At 39.8% G+C, this 14,814-nt stretch overlaps 1 protein-coding gene across 2 annotated transcripts in view; it reads right to left on the minus strand.

Annotated features, from left to right (window-relative positions):
• Positions 1-14,814, minus strand: part of Fhit (fragile histidine triad diadenosine triphosphatase) — a 1,648,302-nt gene that overhangs the window by 639,880 nt on the left and 993,608 nt on the right. The gene's annotated exons all lie outside the window — the stretch shown is intronic.

Genomic DNA, 14,814 nt, shown 5'->3' on the forward strand with positions numbered 1-14,814 from the left:
CTACTCATATTCAAGTAGTGAACTGAGAGGAATCATCTCAGCTGCTCCAAGAACAGTTACAGAATTTTAGACTGTAACTGACATCTGAGACTTCTGTAAATCCTGACCCCGAGAGTAAATATTTCACAAATCCCACAGCCATCACAGACACTCTGTAAGACTCCCTGTGCACAGAAGGTAGTGCTCTAGTGGGGCTGCTGGAGCCAATCCCTCATCACCTCTGGTAAACAGGATTCATTAGAGTGATAAGTGACAGTTGTTTCATTTCTAAGTGAGTGCTCTGCACTTAACATTATGTTTTGTCAGGGAAGTGGTAGCAGTTAATTACAGATAAACTAAATACCAACTTTGCTTTCACTGGAAGGTTACAGATCATTCATCTTTCGGTCACAGAAGTGAAAATGCACCTACCCAGATACATGCATTTTCAGAGAACATGCTACTTACTACCGGTCAGTAGTTATGGAGTCTTTAGATCAGTGGATCCCAACCTTCCTAATGCTGCAACCTTTAATACAGTTCCTCCTCGTGTGGTGACTGACAATCATAATATTATTTTCAATGCTCCTCCAAATTTGTAATTATGCTCTGTTATAATTTGTGATGTAAATGTCTTATAGAGAGGATATCTAAGGATATCAAAGGTGTTATAACCCACAGGGTGAGAACCTCTGCTCTGGATGCCCAAGAAATGTCTCCATTTCCAATTTTGAGGCTCTTGGTACATTTCCTTTTAAAATCCTATATCAGTGATCCCAAAACAACCTATTACAACATAAGAAGCAATGAATCTTAAAAGATAAAATGTAGACTCATTATGATAACTCTTAGACGATAAAAATTTTCTTTTTATGTTTAAAACGCAAGACCAGTGATACAAAGCAGGTGTTCCCCATTTCCATGGGAACATTCCTGTAAAGTCCCCTTCTCTTAGAAACACAGAAGTCTCAACTAGACTCTGTATGACAACCCAGTCTGAGACCCACTTCTTTATGCACTGAACTTAGGCTTATAAGAGCTAACTAACCTTTCCACCATCACTTGAGAGTCCACAATCCATCGATACTTCATAGCTCCTAGGGAGACACTTTTCTCAAACTTCCCCAGTCATTTCCATCTACTTTTGCTGTCATGATAGTCATTTGATCTCCTGCGTTTCCACCACTTTGATTCACTGGAAGGTGGTGATCAGTTTTTAATGTACTTAATCACATGCAACTCCAACTGGTTTCATAATGAAGTGTCTTACTTAATGACAGAATGACAATCCCTGAAGAACAAGGACAACTCCTCACTGGATAATTAACAATCATTGAGGACAATGGCTATAAATACATCACTTAAGCAGAGCTCAAGCATTCACAGATGGTTTTAGGATGTTCAATATCAAGACATGTAGCATTCTCACCTAGATCTCAGTGTGAGGGTTTAGCTAACTGGGAAAGATGAAGACAGGACTAGATGGAGGTCAAGTCAAGCCTATGGCACAGGTAGAACAAGCAAACAGATCCAGCAACAACCTAGCTTAGGCCCAGGGATCAGGATGGCAGGGGAGGAAAAGGCCAAAAGGTGAAGGGGCAGAGACAAGAGACCCAGAGCAACTGCTAAGTCAGCTCATGGTGATGAGGGAAGCAAGACAACACTAAATATTATAGATCAGTAGTGGAAAGAAACAAAGCCCCTAAGGTACAAGTACTCCCAGTATCTGGGAAGACAACTGGACACTGACCAGAGACGAGGAAGAAAATGAAGGACTCACTATTTAGACTTTTATCTTGAAATTAATTTTAAACATGTCCACATGCTGACTATTAAAACCCTGCATGGCCCCAGTTATCACCTCCCCCAGTCTTTCCATTTCTGCTCACCGGCATGCTCCTCATTTCAACTTTATCTGCTGCCATCTTTCCAGTGCTCCAGTGAAAAATAATTTGCCCCAGGGCATATTTCTCAAGAGCCGGGGTGTTTTTCTCTCTTATCTCCATAGCACAGTTACAACTTTACTAAATGTGACACGGTTACAATAGCTTATCCTCTCTGTCACTTTGCTTCTCAATTTTGCCACTCTAACGACGCCCCTATGTCATCCCTCGTCACAATAAAAATCTAGTATCTAATCCAGCCTCCAACAGTCTTCATGTCCCTTTACCCTCCTTTAACCTCAACCTTTTTCATTGACTTTTTCTTAAAAGTGACCTATCTCCCTCCCATAAATTTTAGCACTGAACTACTTTTCTTTTCTCTGAGGTACTTGAGGACTTTTCCAGTTTCTTCTTATTTTTCTTATGATTGGCTTTGTTGTGTTATTTTGTTTGTTTCCTTATATGACAACATTTTTTTTTGTCTTTCAAGGTAACATCAGAACATCAACAAGGGATAATTCACATTTTACATATCATGTGTTTAAGCCAAATTTGGCTCATGATACTGATACGTTTTCTGATAAGCTGGTTGGATTCATGAAGGACAACTTGGAACTCCTCATTGCTCAAGAGACAGTGATGTTTGTGGGCAGTTTGGAGCATCACTTGTGAAGCATAGTTTATTTTTAAGATAGTATATCCTGTAGTCTGCACTAGCTTTGAAACCCTGGTGTGGCCAAGGCTGATCTTGAGCTCTGATTCTCCTGGCAACACCTCCCCCCCAACCCCCATACACACACACAACCACTACTCTCTAAATGCTGGTATTACAGTCATGCACTATCACAGGGATTTAGGTCGTGGGAGCTGAGGGTCTTTTTAATTCTTTATCACATTCACTGATTAGGTTATGAGAGGAGCATACATTGCCTTGCTTATGCACGTATGGGTGAGAGGGCAATACTTGTACTTGTAAGAATTGATTTTCTGTAATATATATCCTAGGGAGTGGAATCAGAGAGTCAGGCATGACAGCCTTGACCCACAGAGCCAGCTCTCCAGGCCTGGGTTGCTTTTTGAGATAGGTCTTGCTCTAGTCCAGGCTGGCTCCAAAGCCACGCCTTAGCCTCCCTGCTGCTGAGATTACAGCCTTGGGCTGCTTCTCTCACCTTCTGCCATGCATTTGAGCTAAGATTCACAGACTCACCCTCTGTATTCTTCATCTAAGACTCTCTTGTCATCGTGTGCTCTCCTCAGCAACTGTCATCCAGGGAAGCTGGACTTCCCTGATGTCCATTAGCTCAGGACTTCTCCATTGCATAGTTACCATCATTCCTTCCCCAGTTAAGAAGACTTAATATACTGACTGTGTATCAGGGAACAAACTGAGTTCATTATGTTTTAGCTGTATGCTACCTACTGCATATGTAGAAGGAAGCTTACAGTAGTGTTCTGTTTGTTTTAAGCAATGGCACACGTTAAGCCTCACATAATTGCTCACTCCTGTTGTCAAAGCCACTCTGAGTTATAAGCTTCCATTGTGCATGGCTGTGGTTTCTGAGACACTGTTGAACCTACTTCTCTAGGCCTCCTCAGAGAAACAGACAGAGATTAACCAATAAGCGTGGCCCTCTGGAGAGTGGTATAGCAACTCAGATGACTCAAACTGAGAGGCATTTTAAAGCCACAGGGCATCAGGGAAATGATTCTGACTCAGAGTGTAAAATACTTGCTGTGAAAGCATCGTTGGCACCCATGCAAAAGGCTGGAAGTTGTGGTAAAAAATAAGGGAGAGAGAGATCCTATGTCAGCCTCTGACCTAATTGTTCTCAAGCATGGGTGTGCACACCCGCACACACAATGATACATCAAAAGCACACACACACACACACACACACACACACATAGATCAATTGGCCCAGCCCCAACATTTGTACAATTAAGAAAAAGTCCTCAGGGCGAAAACATGACTTTTCCCAAGGTCACATAGTAAAACAATCCTTATCACCCTTTTATAAGATGCACTTAGTCTGTCATGAGCATCTTGCTTTAACTCCAAACACAATTTGGAGAAATTATTTTTTTTTACTCATATATGCTTGTGAATATATATTCTCTCCTGTGCTAGGTACTTGTATAAAATGCATTTCTCACTGAATATCATCTTAAAAGAAATATTTAAATAATGCTATTCAAACCAATTCCCCCAAACAGCAAGCATCAGCAGGCCCCACCCCACTCCCCGACCACTAGTGCATCAAACACTTTAGCCTATAAACAAATAAAGGCAGAAATATACTTTCTGATTTAACGAACCCCAGGAGAGATATAGCCTGGGTATGGTAGCCGGTGATCTGCAGACCTCCTCATAAAAGAATGATAATAAACACTTGGTCTCTGAGTGAGGGTCTGGCTGCTTCTGAACTACGGATGTATGGCATCAGAACAGATGGGTACATGGATGGCTTCACACACAGAGAAACATATAAGCACCTTGAGTACATACACTGCTTTAAAATGCTTAAAAACTTACAATTTCTACAGTTTCAGACCTACTCATTGTCAGACAATTTGCTAATTATAACCAATAATAAGAATATTGTAATTTTTGATATTCATGACAATATATACAAGATCCAGAATAGAGGTCACGTAGTACAAGTTGGTATGACGTCCCCAAATTACCAAATAGAACCAGAATCAGTTTACTTTCCTCAAGGTTGTGTGCTTTATGGCTGGAGGTAGATAAATTAGTTCCCACACAAAGTTTGTCACATATGCATACATATACACATAAACATACACTAGTAATTTCCTATGGAAAAATGCTTGTGCAAACATGGGTGCCAGCACACGCATGTTTTATTAGCACTGTTGTTAAAGTCTGTTTCCTAAAAAACCATGTAATTTTTGATAGCTCATGCAACATTCACGCATCTAAATCATAAGAATCTCCTTTTTAAAAAGTTACTTGTACAGAAGAACATGGGTTGAGTTCTAGGCTTGAGTGGGAGAGCAGGTTAGCACCAAGAGCTCCCCTATGAGACTCCATCACCTCTAACATCCACCGCATGTGGCATATTTAGCTCAGGCCCTGGCACTTTACACAAATAGGTTGTCGAGTAAAATGCAAACAGCTCTCTTTTGACAAAGTGATAGTGCTGTGGTGCTGCCTTGATGGCTTGATACACTGCAAAGCTCGCCAAGTGACCAATGAAAGCAGGGCCTTGAAAATACTATGGTAGGGAATGACTGCCTAAACCCTTCCTGACATCCTAGGGGCAACAAAAGGATGGCATTCTGCAAATTAATTAAAGAGAAAATCTGAGCTATTGAGGTTATCTCTTCCTCAACTTGACTCTGTAAAATGAACTTTGAAGTTACTGGCACAAAATTGAGATGTGACCTCACAAATTTCTTCCAATGAGATGTACAATCTTGTTTAACGAACTGCTCTGAGTCCAAATGATGCCAGGCAAGGGTACAGTAATTATCCATGCTAAAGATGTCTTCTACACTGGTGTTGAAACCTTTTTGATTTGTTTGATCACGCAGCTTTTTGTGTGCACACACTGCTTTCTGAAGCTGTCGGCATCAGTGTCATGTTCGGATAAAGCTGGAGAGTTTAAAAGGCTGTGTGCTCGCTCCGGCTTTATTTAGTGCGAATAAACATTTCTAGAAGATTTCCTATTCGTTCTGCTGCATAAACATGGCTGTGTTACTCTTGTCTCTTGCTAAGAACCCTCACAATGAGACCAAACAGGAAAAGATTTCTAATAGTTGATTAATAAGAAATAGTTTCCTTTTGAAAACATTATACTTTGACTACAGAGGGCAAATTCATTATCTGTGAATTGAAAGGAGCCAAGAGTTTCTACAGTATCGGAATCTTGATTTGGCTTCAGTCTGACAGTTAACTCTGGGCTGTAAATGATTAAATAAAAGTCCAAGCTCTCCCAAGCCTGGATAAGATAAAACTCAAAGCTGAGAAACATCAAATGAAATGAGAAAAATTCACAGGACTTTCAGACTCAAAAGGAGCCAGAGAAGTCTGGGGTGCATTCTGAAGAGTGTGATTTTACATGAAGCTTCCTTTAACTACTGATGTTTGTCAGAGACTGACTCAACTTTCCAAATAGTCTCCAGAGAAGAACATTTTGAGAATAAGGAGACTGCCGTTTTCTCTAAGCTACAACATGCCAGATATGGCCAAACAAAAATGGTCCTATTCTTGCCCCTGAGAGATGCATATGAGGGTATGTGTTTCCTCTCCTTGAGTATGGTGTACCCAATGAGTGCTGCTGTGTTACATAATGCAGATTTTCATGAACACACTGCTCTTCCAATCTCCTTGGGAATGCTAGGGCAAGTCCCTTAACAGAGGTCATGTAAGCCTCACTGTGCCCCTATTGTAAGAAACTCATGGCTTTGTATTTACTCTCTTAACAAACTACTTAAAACTCACACTGTTGTGGGCAGACAGACTAGCTCAACATAATTCACCTAAGTCATCTAACATGGAGTCACACGAACTAGAGCCAGCTTTGCATTATGCAGCATCATATTACAATCCCTGACCCATTTCTTAGTTAGATGCAGTATCAACAACAATAATAATTAGATTTCAGCTATTCTGTTTTAGAGTGTTCTAGTGATAGAACACGTGAAGAAGGTTATTCTTATACATTCTGTATGTGCATATTGGCATGAAACCAAACAGGGAGTTCATAATGTAACAGGAACTGTAACTTGAGGAACCTAGAACCCTGAGGAAATGGGCGCTATACATATGTAACTATAATCCTGATTTTTCTCACTGTTAATTAGGTTGATTAGTTCTTGAATTTCATGTGTAGGAAATCACTTAAATTTTCTCCTCCAATTCCAGCCCCTTCCAATCAGATTCTGTCTTGGATGTTCTTGACATTAGTGAAGGTGCAATAGGTAGCACGATTTTTAGTGCTGCAAAGTGTTTCCTCCTGAATATTCCCTACAACTATTCCTTCTAGTGTTGATAGATATCACAGTCATTTCCAGTTTAGGAATTTTATGTTTCAAGATGTTAGAAACATTTTTATATATTCTTTAATGGCTAAGTGAAACCACTATTTTAGTTATAGTCATCACTGTAGAATTGATGTATTGCAGGGCTAGACATATGTATAATAAAGCATTGTCTCAGATTTTGATGATGCATGAACCTACTCACCAGGGTTATGGCATAGTATCAGGTAAATACTGGGGAATAATCATGCCACATAAAGCTGTTTTTATTTTGTCCTTCTATATTGACCTTTCCTGCCTAAGCATGCAATGTTACTGTCTTCAGTAATGTCCACTGTCACCAACATGACATTGTTTTTGGAAAAATCCTATCAGGCAAAGTCACCCTCTAAAACGACATTGCAATAAATATGCAGAAATGTCACTTTTTTCATTAGCCAAAAGGTTTTGTATAGCTTAAGGATATGTGGAGTAAGCTGACTATAAAAATAGAAAGTTGACAGTGGGGATGTGTGTGAGTGTCAAAATAATATTAGTCTTTTCTGAGTGCGTTGCAGAAGAATGACACGGCATCCACCAGCATGAGTTTTATGGATCTGCCTCTTTGCCAGATGCCACCTTTTATAAACTGCTTTATAAAAACATGACAGTCTAAAAGCAGTCCTGTGTTTATTACTTGATAAACTTTGGTGATAAACTAAGGATTGGCTGGAAATTAAAGCCTTACAGCCTATTCATTAAGCATTTAGGACTAGTGAATAAGAAAAAAAAAACTTGCAAACTATTAAATCCCAAATGTATGCATATCAAGGCAGCAGCAGCATGCACTACTGCCCACTGAACTAAATGCATTATAGCTAGAGCTAAAGGATGTAGATTGTGTCACTACAAATGTGAGGGGAATCTAGGAAGTTAAAACAATCAAAGATGTGCTCAAAACAGACAGACTCTCTTTTCAGAATGTTTACCATCTCAGCTTAGCACAGGCTACATAGGACAATCTACATTTCTGATAAATAGTCTTGTGAAAGGCCTGTAAGGACACCGTGGTACATATGCCCCGTTTTCATTAGTGACAGAATATAGGAGGCAATGTTTCTTGAAATGTAGCATACATTGCTTTTAAAACATCAACTGTTTTGTACCAATTCATATTCATCTTATCCTTATAAGAATATGTGAATAACCACAAGACAAAACCTAATAAAAGGCTTTTGAAAATCAATCTGTGTGAAAATCAATCAATCAAAATGCCTCTGTAAATAAACTCCCCTGAACATTCAACATTCTTTGAAAAGTCCTTTGTAATCTTTGTAATTGGTAAGTGTTCATAGAAGCAAATGGCAAAGCAGCTCTTTACCAAATGAGATAGGCTTCCTCTGCTCATCTGGGTCCTCTGTTCCTCAGTAACCACTCCTTGAGCACCTGGAGTTCTTCAGTCCTCATCTACTGTGAAGCTGGCAACATACAGGTGGTACTAGGTAGACTTGCACAAGAATACTGCTCAGAAATGTAGTGACACAGTGATCCCCCTACTTACCCATCAGTATACCAAAGTCACAACTTAAGAGGCCATCACATTTTCATAGGCACTGAACATTAGGGCTGTGAGTTACTGGCCCACGATCCACTATGGCATTTATGAAAAGTTCAAAATACTGTGGAACAGTACAGCAATAAAATGGCTTTTCTGAACATGAAATCACTCAGAATTGTTTTTGAGAGTCCTGATACAAAGCAAAGTGGTACTGACTTTTCCTTTGCAAATCATACAAAAGAATGGGAAAAAAATAAAGTCAAACAACTTCAGATTATTTTCTTTTTTGCATCCAACCAAAAAAAAAAAAAAAACCCACACAAACCCAAAAACAAACAAACAAGCAAAAAGCCAGCATTGAATCAAGAGTGTAATTAAAGTAAGTTTGAAATGATGGGAAAAATTGGGGTGGGGGTCAAAACTTCTTTCAGAGAACAAAATAAGACATCAAAGCAAATAGAGAAGCAAGCCCTGACAAACATTTCAAAGTTTCCAGCCCTCCAAGTTTTCACACAAAACATGAACCTTATCAGAAAGGTCATGACTTCTATCGCTGTCTTTCTGGCCATTTGGTGGCAAGTGGAGTGCATTAGACTACTGTCAGGACTGTGTGAGCCTTGACTCTTGTACTCGCGAATCTACACTTCAGAAGATCTTTGTAAGCTTCTGATTGCTTCTCAGATCGATTATCATAAATTTAATGAGTTAAAACTGCATAGTCACTCTACTCCTATTGCTCAGGTCAGGAACCTGCAGTTTCATGGGCTGAAGCTAGAGATGTCCTTCCATCTGATTAATGCTGGGGGTTCCAGTCGCAGTTGCCTTGAGATTATGACCTTCTTTTTTGGAAGAAGCTCTGTACACAGGATGTTAGAGGGATGGTGTTGAGACAAGAGGGTTTTCTAATGGTGAAGCTCTTTAATACACAGATTGCTCCAAAGGAAGGTGAACAATTCCATCCAGCAGAATAGTTCTTTACATTCAGGAAGTACCCTTAAAAGATTTCAGGAAGTACATAAACCTGACCAGATTCACTGGGCTTCTCCCTCTCCTAGTATAAGGAAGCAGTGAGGGAAGAAAATTAGTTAAGGAAGAACCTCCTCAAGCTGGCTAGATATGACAGAGACAAGCTGAGGTGCCTGAAGAGGCTCAGACCAATGCCAAATGGCTTCCTCGAAAGGACATCCTCCAAAGAGTTGGGCTGTCTTCCAGTTGTGCAGTATGTTAGAGTTGAATTTGAACTGGTTCTGTTCTAATCAGAAATTCTGTGCCGACATTCCTGTACATAACGCCAACATAGCTCATTGTTACATTGAGTTGAACTTTGGTAATGTTCTTACTTCAGTCCATTGCTGATTCCCTCTCTTAGGTAAGTAGACATTTGTTCAGGTCTCACCAGGAATATTGCCATTAAAGAGGCTCAAAGGGGAGAATCCCCTTCCATGTCTTCTAGTTGTCTGTTTTGAAGCCACATTCCCAGAGTTAAAGATTTCTGTCCTTTGCTTACGTTTTCCCTGGCTTCTTTCCAACTGACTCCTACCTACAGCTTCACACGATCCCTGTCATTATACAAGCCTACCAAAGCACTAGCAATCATCTCTGGGCCTCAGAATCCTTGCCAAACGGCAGACACGTGCCTTCTGTTATATATACTCCAGCCACAACTTCCAGGTATTTGGGTGAGAGCATCTTTGGCATTCACTACTCAGCCTTTCAGGACCTCTCTCTCTTCTAGGCCTAATCCTTTCATGAGCACATGTATGCACTACTGGTTAACAACTAGTCTGACAGAAAACACAGTAAAGCATAAACATTTGAAGGATGAGCCTATAAGTTCAGGTCACTATGTAACCCTTGCATTTTGCAAAAACTGAGAACACATTTCTTTCGAGGTAGAGGTAGTGAAGCTGGGCAGAGTTGGGCAGAGATGCTGGAGCATTCTGTCAGTGGAATCAGAGGACTCTATCACTTACTAGAATGGGCACACCTGGGCTTGCTAGAAGATACAAGAATGTGCCTTGTAAACACTTAAACTGCAAGTGGGTCAGGTGTGATAGCTGCAAGGGTATAAGGCAAGGGGCTGAATGACGAGAGGGATTGCCAAGAAACTATTGGAAGGAGACACTCGTGTTGACTAGAAACGGTGCTGGTATTGTGTCAAGTTGAGTAGCTGGCACTGGCCTTCTCAGGCTACAAAAGGTTCCCGACTCTACTGAAGACTTCCCATTTCATTAGTGACATAGGAAATGGGTAACTGAACAGAGGAATAGCTGAGGCTTCACTAGCAAAACTTCTTCAGTGGCACAGTGTGACAGTCACACTTCAATGTCTCCCACATGTGGTCTTGCAAAGGCAATGTTTGAATACGTCATCCAACCACCCGTTAATTCATCTGAAATAAATTTTGATATTCCAGAGAAATTTATCCAAATGTTTTCACATATTATGTTATAACCATTTCCTGGTGATTTTATGTTGTTCACACGCAGAGATAAAATTTAATGTTAGGATTCCTTTTATCTTAATTTTATTTATTTTTTGTGTAAAACTCTAGAAGAAAGTATGCTCAAAGAAAGAACAAGGCAGGTGAGTGTGTGACTCTGTGATCAAGGTGACACTGATGTGACAAGGTTGCAGTTAAGAAAATATTTTCAAGACAGAATCTCAAAATGAGAATTAAGTGCCTCAAGTAACCCAAAGAATAAATAACAAATTACCAAAAGAAATGGCTAAGTGGAGAGGAATAATTATTATTTTAAGTAGAGAATTAACCACTCTAAAACCATTTCCACTAGTTTTTATTATTATCATTATTATTATTACTATTATTAGACTAGGTCTCACTTTGTAACAAGCCCAGGCTTGCCTGGCACTCACACACTATGGAACCTAGGCTGGGCAGGACCTCACTTACTATGTGTCCCAGGCTAGCCAGGATGTTATCAGTTCCCCTTCCCAAGTCTATCAAGTAATAGGACACAGGCATTCCCTCCACTGCCAGAAATTTTAATTGAAATATTAACACTTGTCTAGGCACTATATCCATGAGAAATGACACAACCTGCACAGTACAGCTGAACTGATTGGAAATCATCTTTCTGGTACCACTTTCAGCCAGTCACATAAATCTTAAGAAAATAATAAAATTATTGACCTAAAATACCCTATCAAACTTTTAAAAAGATTTTTATAAAACATGTGGTATAATTTATTTAAAATTACAGCTAACTTAAAAAAGAAAGATAGATAATTATAATTAGGATGATATAAATTTGGAATGGAGGGACATATTAATATTTTAATCTTCCTGATAATTCTTTTAAATTACTCGATATTTTTATACTAGCAAATATTGCCTGAAGGACTCAATTGAAACCCACATAATAATAGTCACCATTTAACAAATGTATTAAATAAAACATTTTCAATTGCATAGTAAATCTAATGAGATGACCAGAATAAAAGGAGATCTATGAAGTTTAGTGAGCATGAGGCAAATAAAAAAATGGTCTCTGAACTTCTTGTCTGTGATCAAGGCCTCCAAGCATGTGCACCTTTCTCTTTTCAGCAGGGTGGCGCTTTCTCAGCATGGTCACTGTGAACCATTGCCTAAGAAGGGGCAGCCCACACCTTATTTATTTATTTAGCAACCTGAAGGGTTATCCTACATTGGAGGTGAGGAGGATGGTGTTGAGAGATTGAAATCCCTGCACAAGATCACAGAAGTGGCAGAGCAGTCCTCAAACCTGCAGAGATCTATAGGAAAGCCCCCCCCCCCATAGTTAGCAATATGCTCAGCTAGATGCTAGCTATTTATTTATTTATCTATCAATTTTTTCAACTCATTTATCCATGTTTATTTATTTATTTATTTATTTATTTATTTACTTACTTACTTTCTTATAAATTGGGTGGTTGAACCCAAGACACAAAATAGGCAAGTACTTTACCAGTAATCCACATTCTGAGACAAATCTAAAATAAAAATTCTAAAGGACTAAAAGGCTTCTGTCTTGGCTGATTTAAGCTGCTATAACAAAATATCTCTGACTGGGTAACTAGATATAAACAAGAGAAATGTATATATCAGTTCTGGAGGTTGGAAAGTAAAAAGTCATGATATAAACAGATGCTGTGTCTGGGGAAGTCTTGATCTGGGCAAGGCTCTTGGTGTAGCCTTCTTTCCCTTTTGGGAGGCAAAACAGCACCTTTGAACATCTTTGTAAGGCAGCTGATTCTTATTCATGATGACAGAGCCTCTCCTCAGTTAGCCCTATCTCAAAAAGCTCTGTCATGACTGCTTTCATGTTGAATATCAGGTTCATAAAGTGAACTTTGTAAGGACAAAAACATACAACATTATCTAATATATATTACTACTCTTCAACCTAGATTTCAGATCAGAACTACTGTGTGTGTGCTGTGTATGTGTGTGTGTGTGTGTGTGTGTGTCTCTGTGTGTGTGTCTCTCTGTGTGTGTCTCTGTGTGTGTGTCTGTGTCTTTTTCTGTGTGTGTGTCTGTGTGTGGTGTGTCTGTGTGTGGTGTGTCTGTGTCTGTGTGTGTGTGTGTGTGTGTGTGTACTCATTCATGCAGGGAATGCATATACACTGTAGAGGAGAAGAATGACAGCAGGCGTCTTCCTCAATTACTTTCTACATTGAATGTTTGTGTTTATACCACTCAGCTAAATAGAGTTTTTAATTTTTATTTTACTTGAGTCTTTTGCCTGCACACATATATGTATACCATGTACATGTCTGGTGCCCTGGAGACCTGACACAGGTATTAGAACCCCTGGAATTAGGCTTGCAGTTGGGTATAAGTTACAATGTTGGTGCTAGGAACAGAACCCAGGTCCTCAGGGAGAGCATCTGCTGTCCTTACCCACTGAGCAATCTCTCCAGGTCCTTCACCTTATATTTTGAGCTCGACAGAACCTAGTCCTGACCAAGTCATTTGGACTGACTGGCTACTGACTCCCAGGAATCTTCTCCCCTCTGTTTCCTCAGCACTGAGATTACAGGTATGTGCCAAAGCATCTGGTTTTCTACATGGATTCTAAGATCCCAAATCAGGCCCTCATGCTTACACGTGTGTTATTTTTTGGTTTATCCAGCTCTCCAGGCCTGAAAATCATGTTTAGAATTTTTGGTGGAGTTTGTTTCTTGCAGCTTTTTGAGATGCTGTCCTACTATGTATCCTAAAGTGGTTTCAGAGTTTCAATCTGCCCACACTTTCATCCCACATGCGAGGACCCCAGGTAGTCACTCCACATGCAGATTCTCCCAAGTTGTTTTTACTGTTTTCTTTGTAAAGATTTTATTGGTTCCAGCACAGCAATGATTAGATTGCCCACCCATAGTGAGGAAATCTTGGTGTTTGTGTTTCAAGAGACCTAGGAGAGCATCTCTATGGAAATGTATTTATCAACCACAGTACATCACAGACATGTATGATGCACGGAACTCCTACAAGGTTAAGATACTTTCACACATGCTGCCACGTGTGGCATCTTATTAACAAAGGTCATGGAGAAAGGCTGGTAATTTTGTCAAATTAAGGTTTAAGCTAACAGGCACAAAGGAACAATTAACTTCCTGACCTTGTAGGCCAATTCAAACATTATATCACCTAATCCTTTTATTTTATTCATAATAAAAGTATAAGGACAGACGCAGTGGCTTTTCTAAGATGGCACAATTGGTAAATAAGAGCAACAGGCCAGACATTGGCCCCTGTGTCCAGATGTGATGCTGGTGTCCACTCAGTCCTCTTCTGACCTCCTCCCTTGCAAGACAGCAGGTTTACTGGTACACACAGGTTGCTGTTGGTGGTGAGACTAATAAAAAAAGATCACATGGTCATAACACCACAGCCCCAGCAATTTCCACTGGCATTTATATGGGAGTGGCAAGTGCTATCTTTGTCCCACTGATCAAGGCTACATAAAGAAACAACTACTGGCTATGATACAAGGTAGCCCACATCCAGACCATTCAGGTCAAGGAAGAATACAATGAATCACTCCAGTATTCTCTGTATGCATGAATTGAAACATGTTATTAAAGGGGTAAAGTAAAAGCCTGGAAACAAAGATCTATTAAAGCAATTCAAGATTCACCATAATGTAATTGAATTTTTTGATGGAAGAGCTTGCCCTCATCCTTATTGATACCTCCAACTCCAGTTAAGATCAGTCCTAAGTGTGTAAAACATGACATATCCTCAAAGTAAGCAGTGAAGTCTTCCTGTCTTCTCACAAGCAACCTCAAGGCAACTCTTAAGACACCAGTCACCATGGCTGCTCTAGGTTTGGGAAATAGTCACTTGATTGTTTCTAAAGTATGCACTTGATTGCATATGAAATATGAACTCCCTTGGATTTACAGGACAGCAGGCATCTGCCTGCC

This window comes from Apodemus sylvaticus, chromosome 8, assembly GCF_947179515.1.
Source record: "Apodemus sylvaticus chromosome 8, mApoSyl1.1, whole genome shotgun sequence".
NCBI classification, from domain to species: domain Eukaryota; kingdom Metazoa; phylum Chordata; class Mammalia; order Rodentia; family Muridae; genus Apodemus; species Apodemus sylvaticus.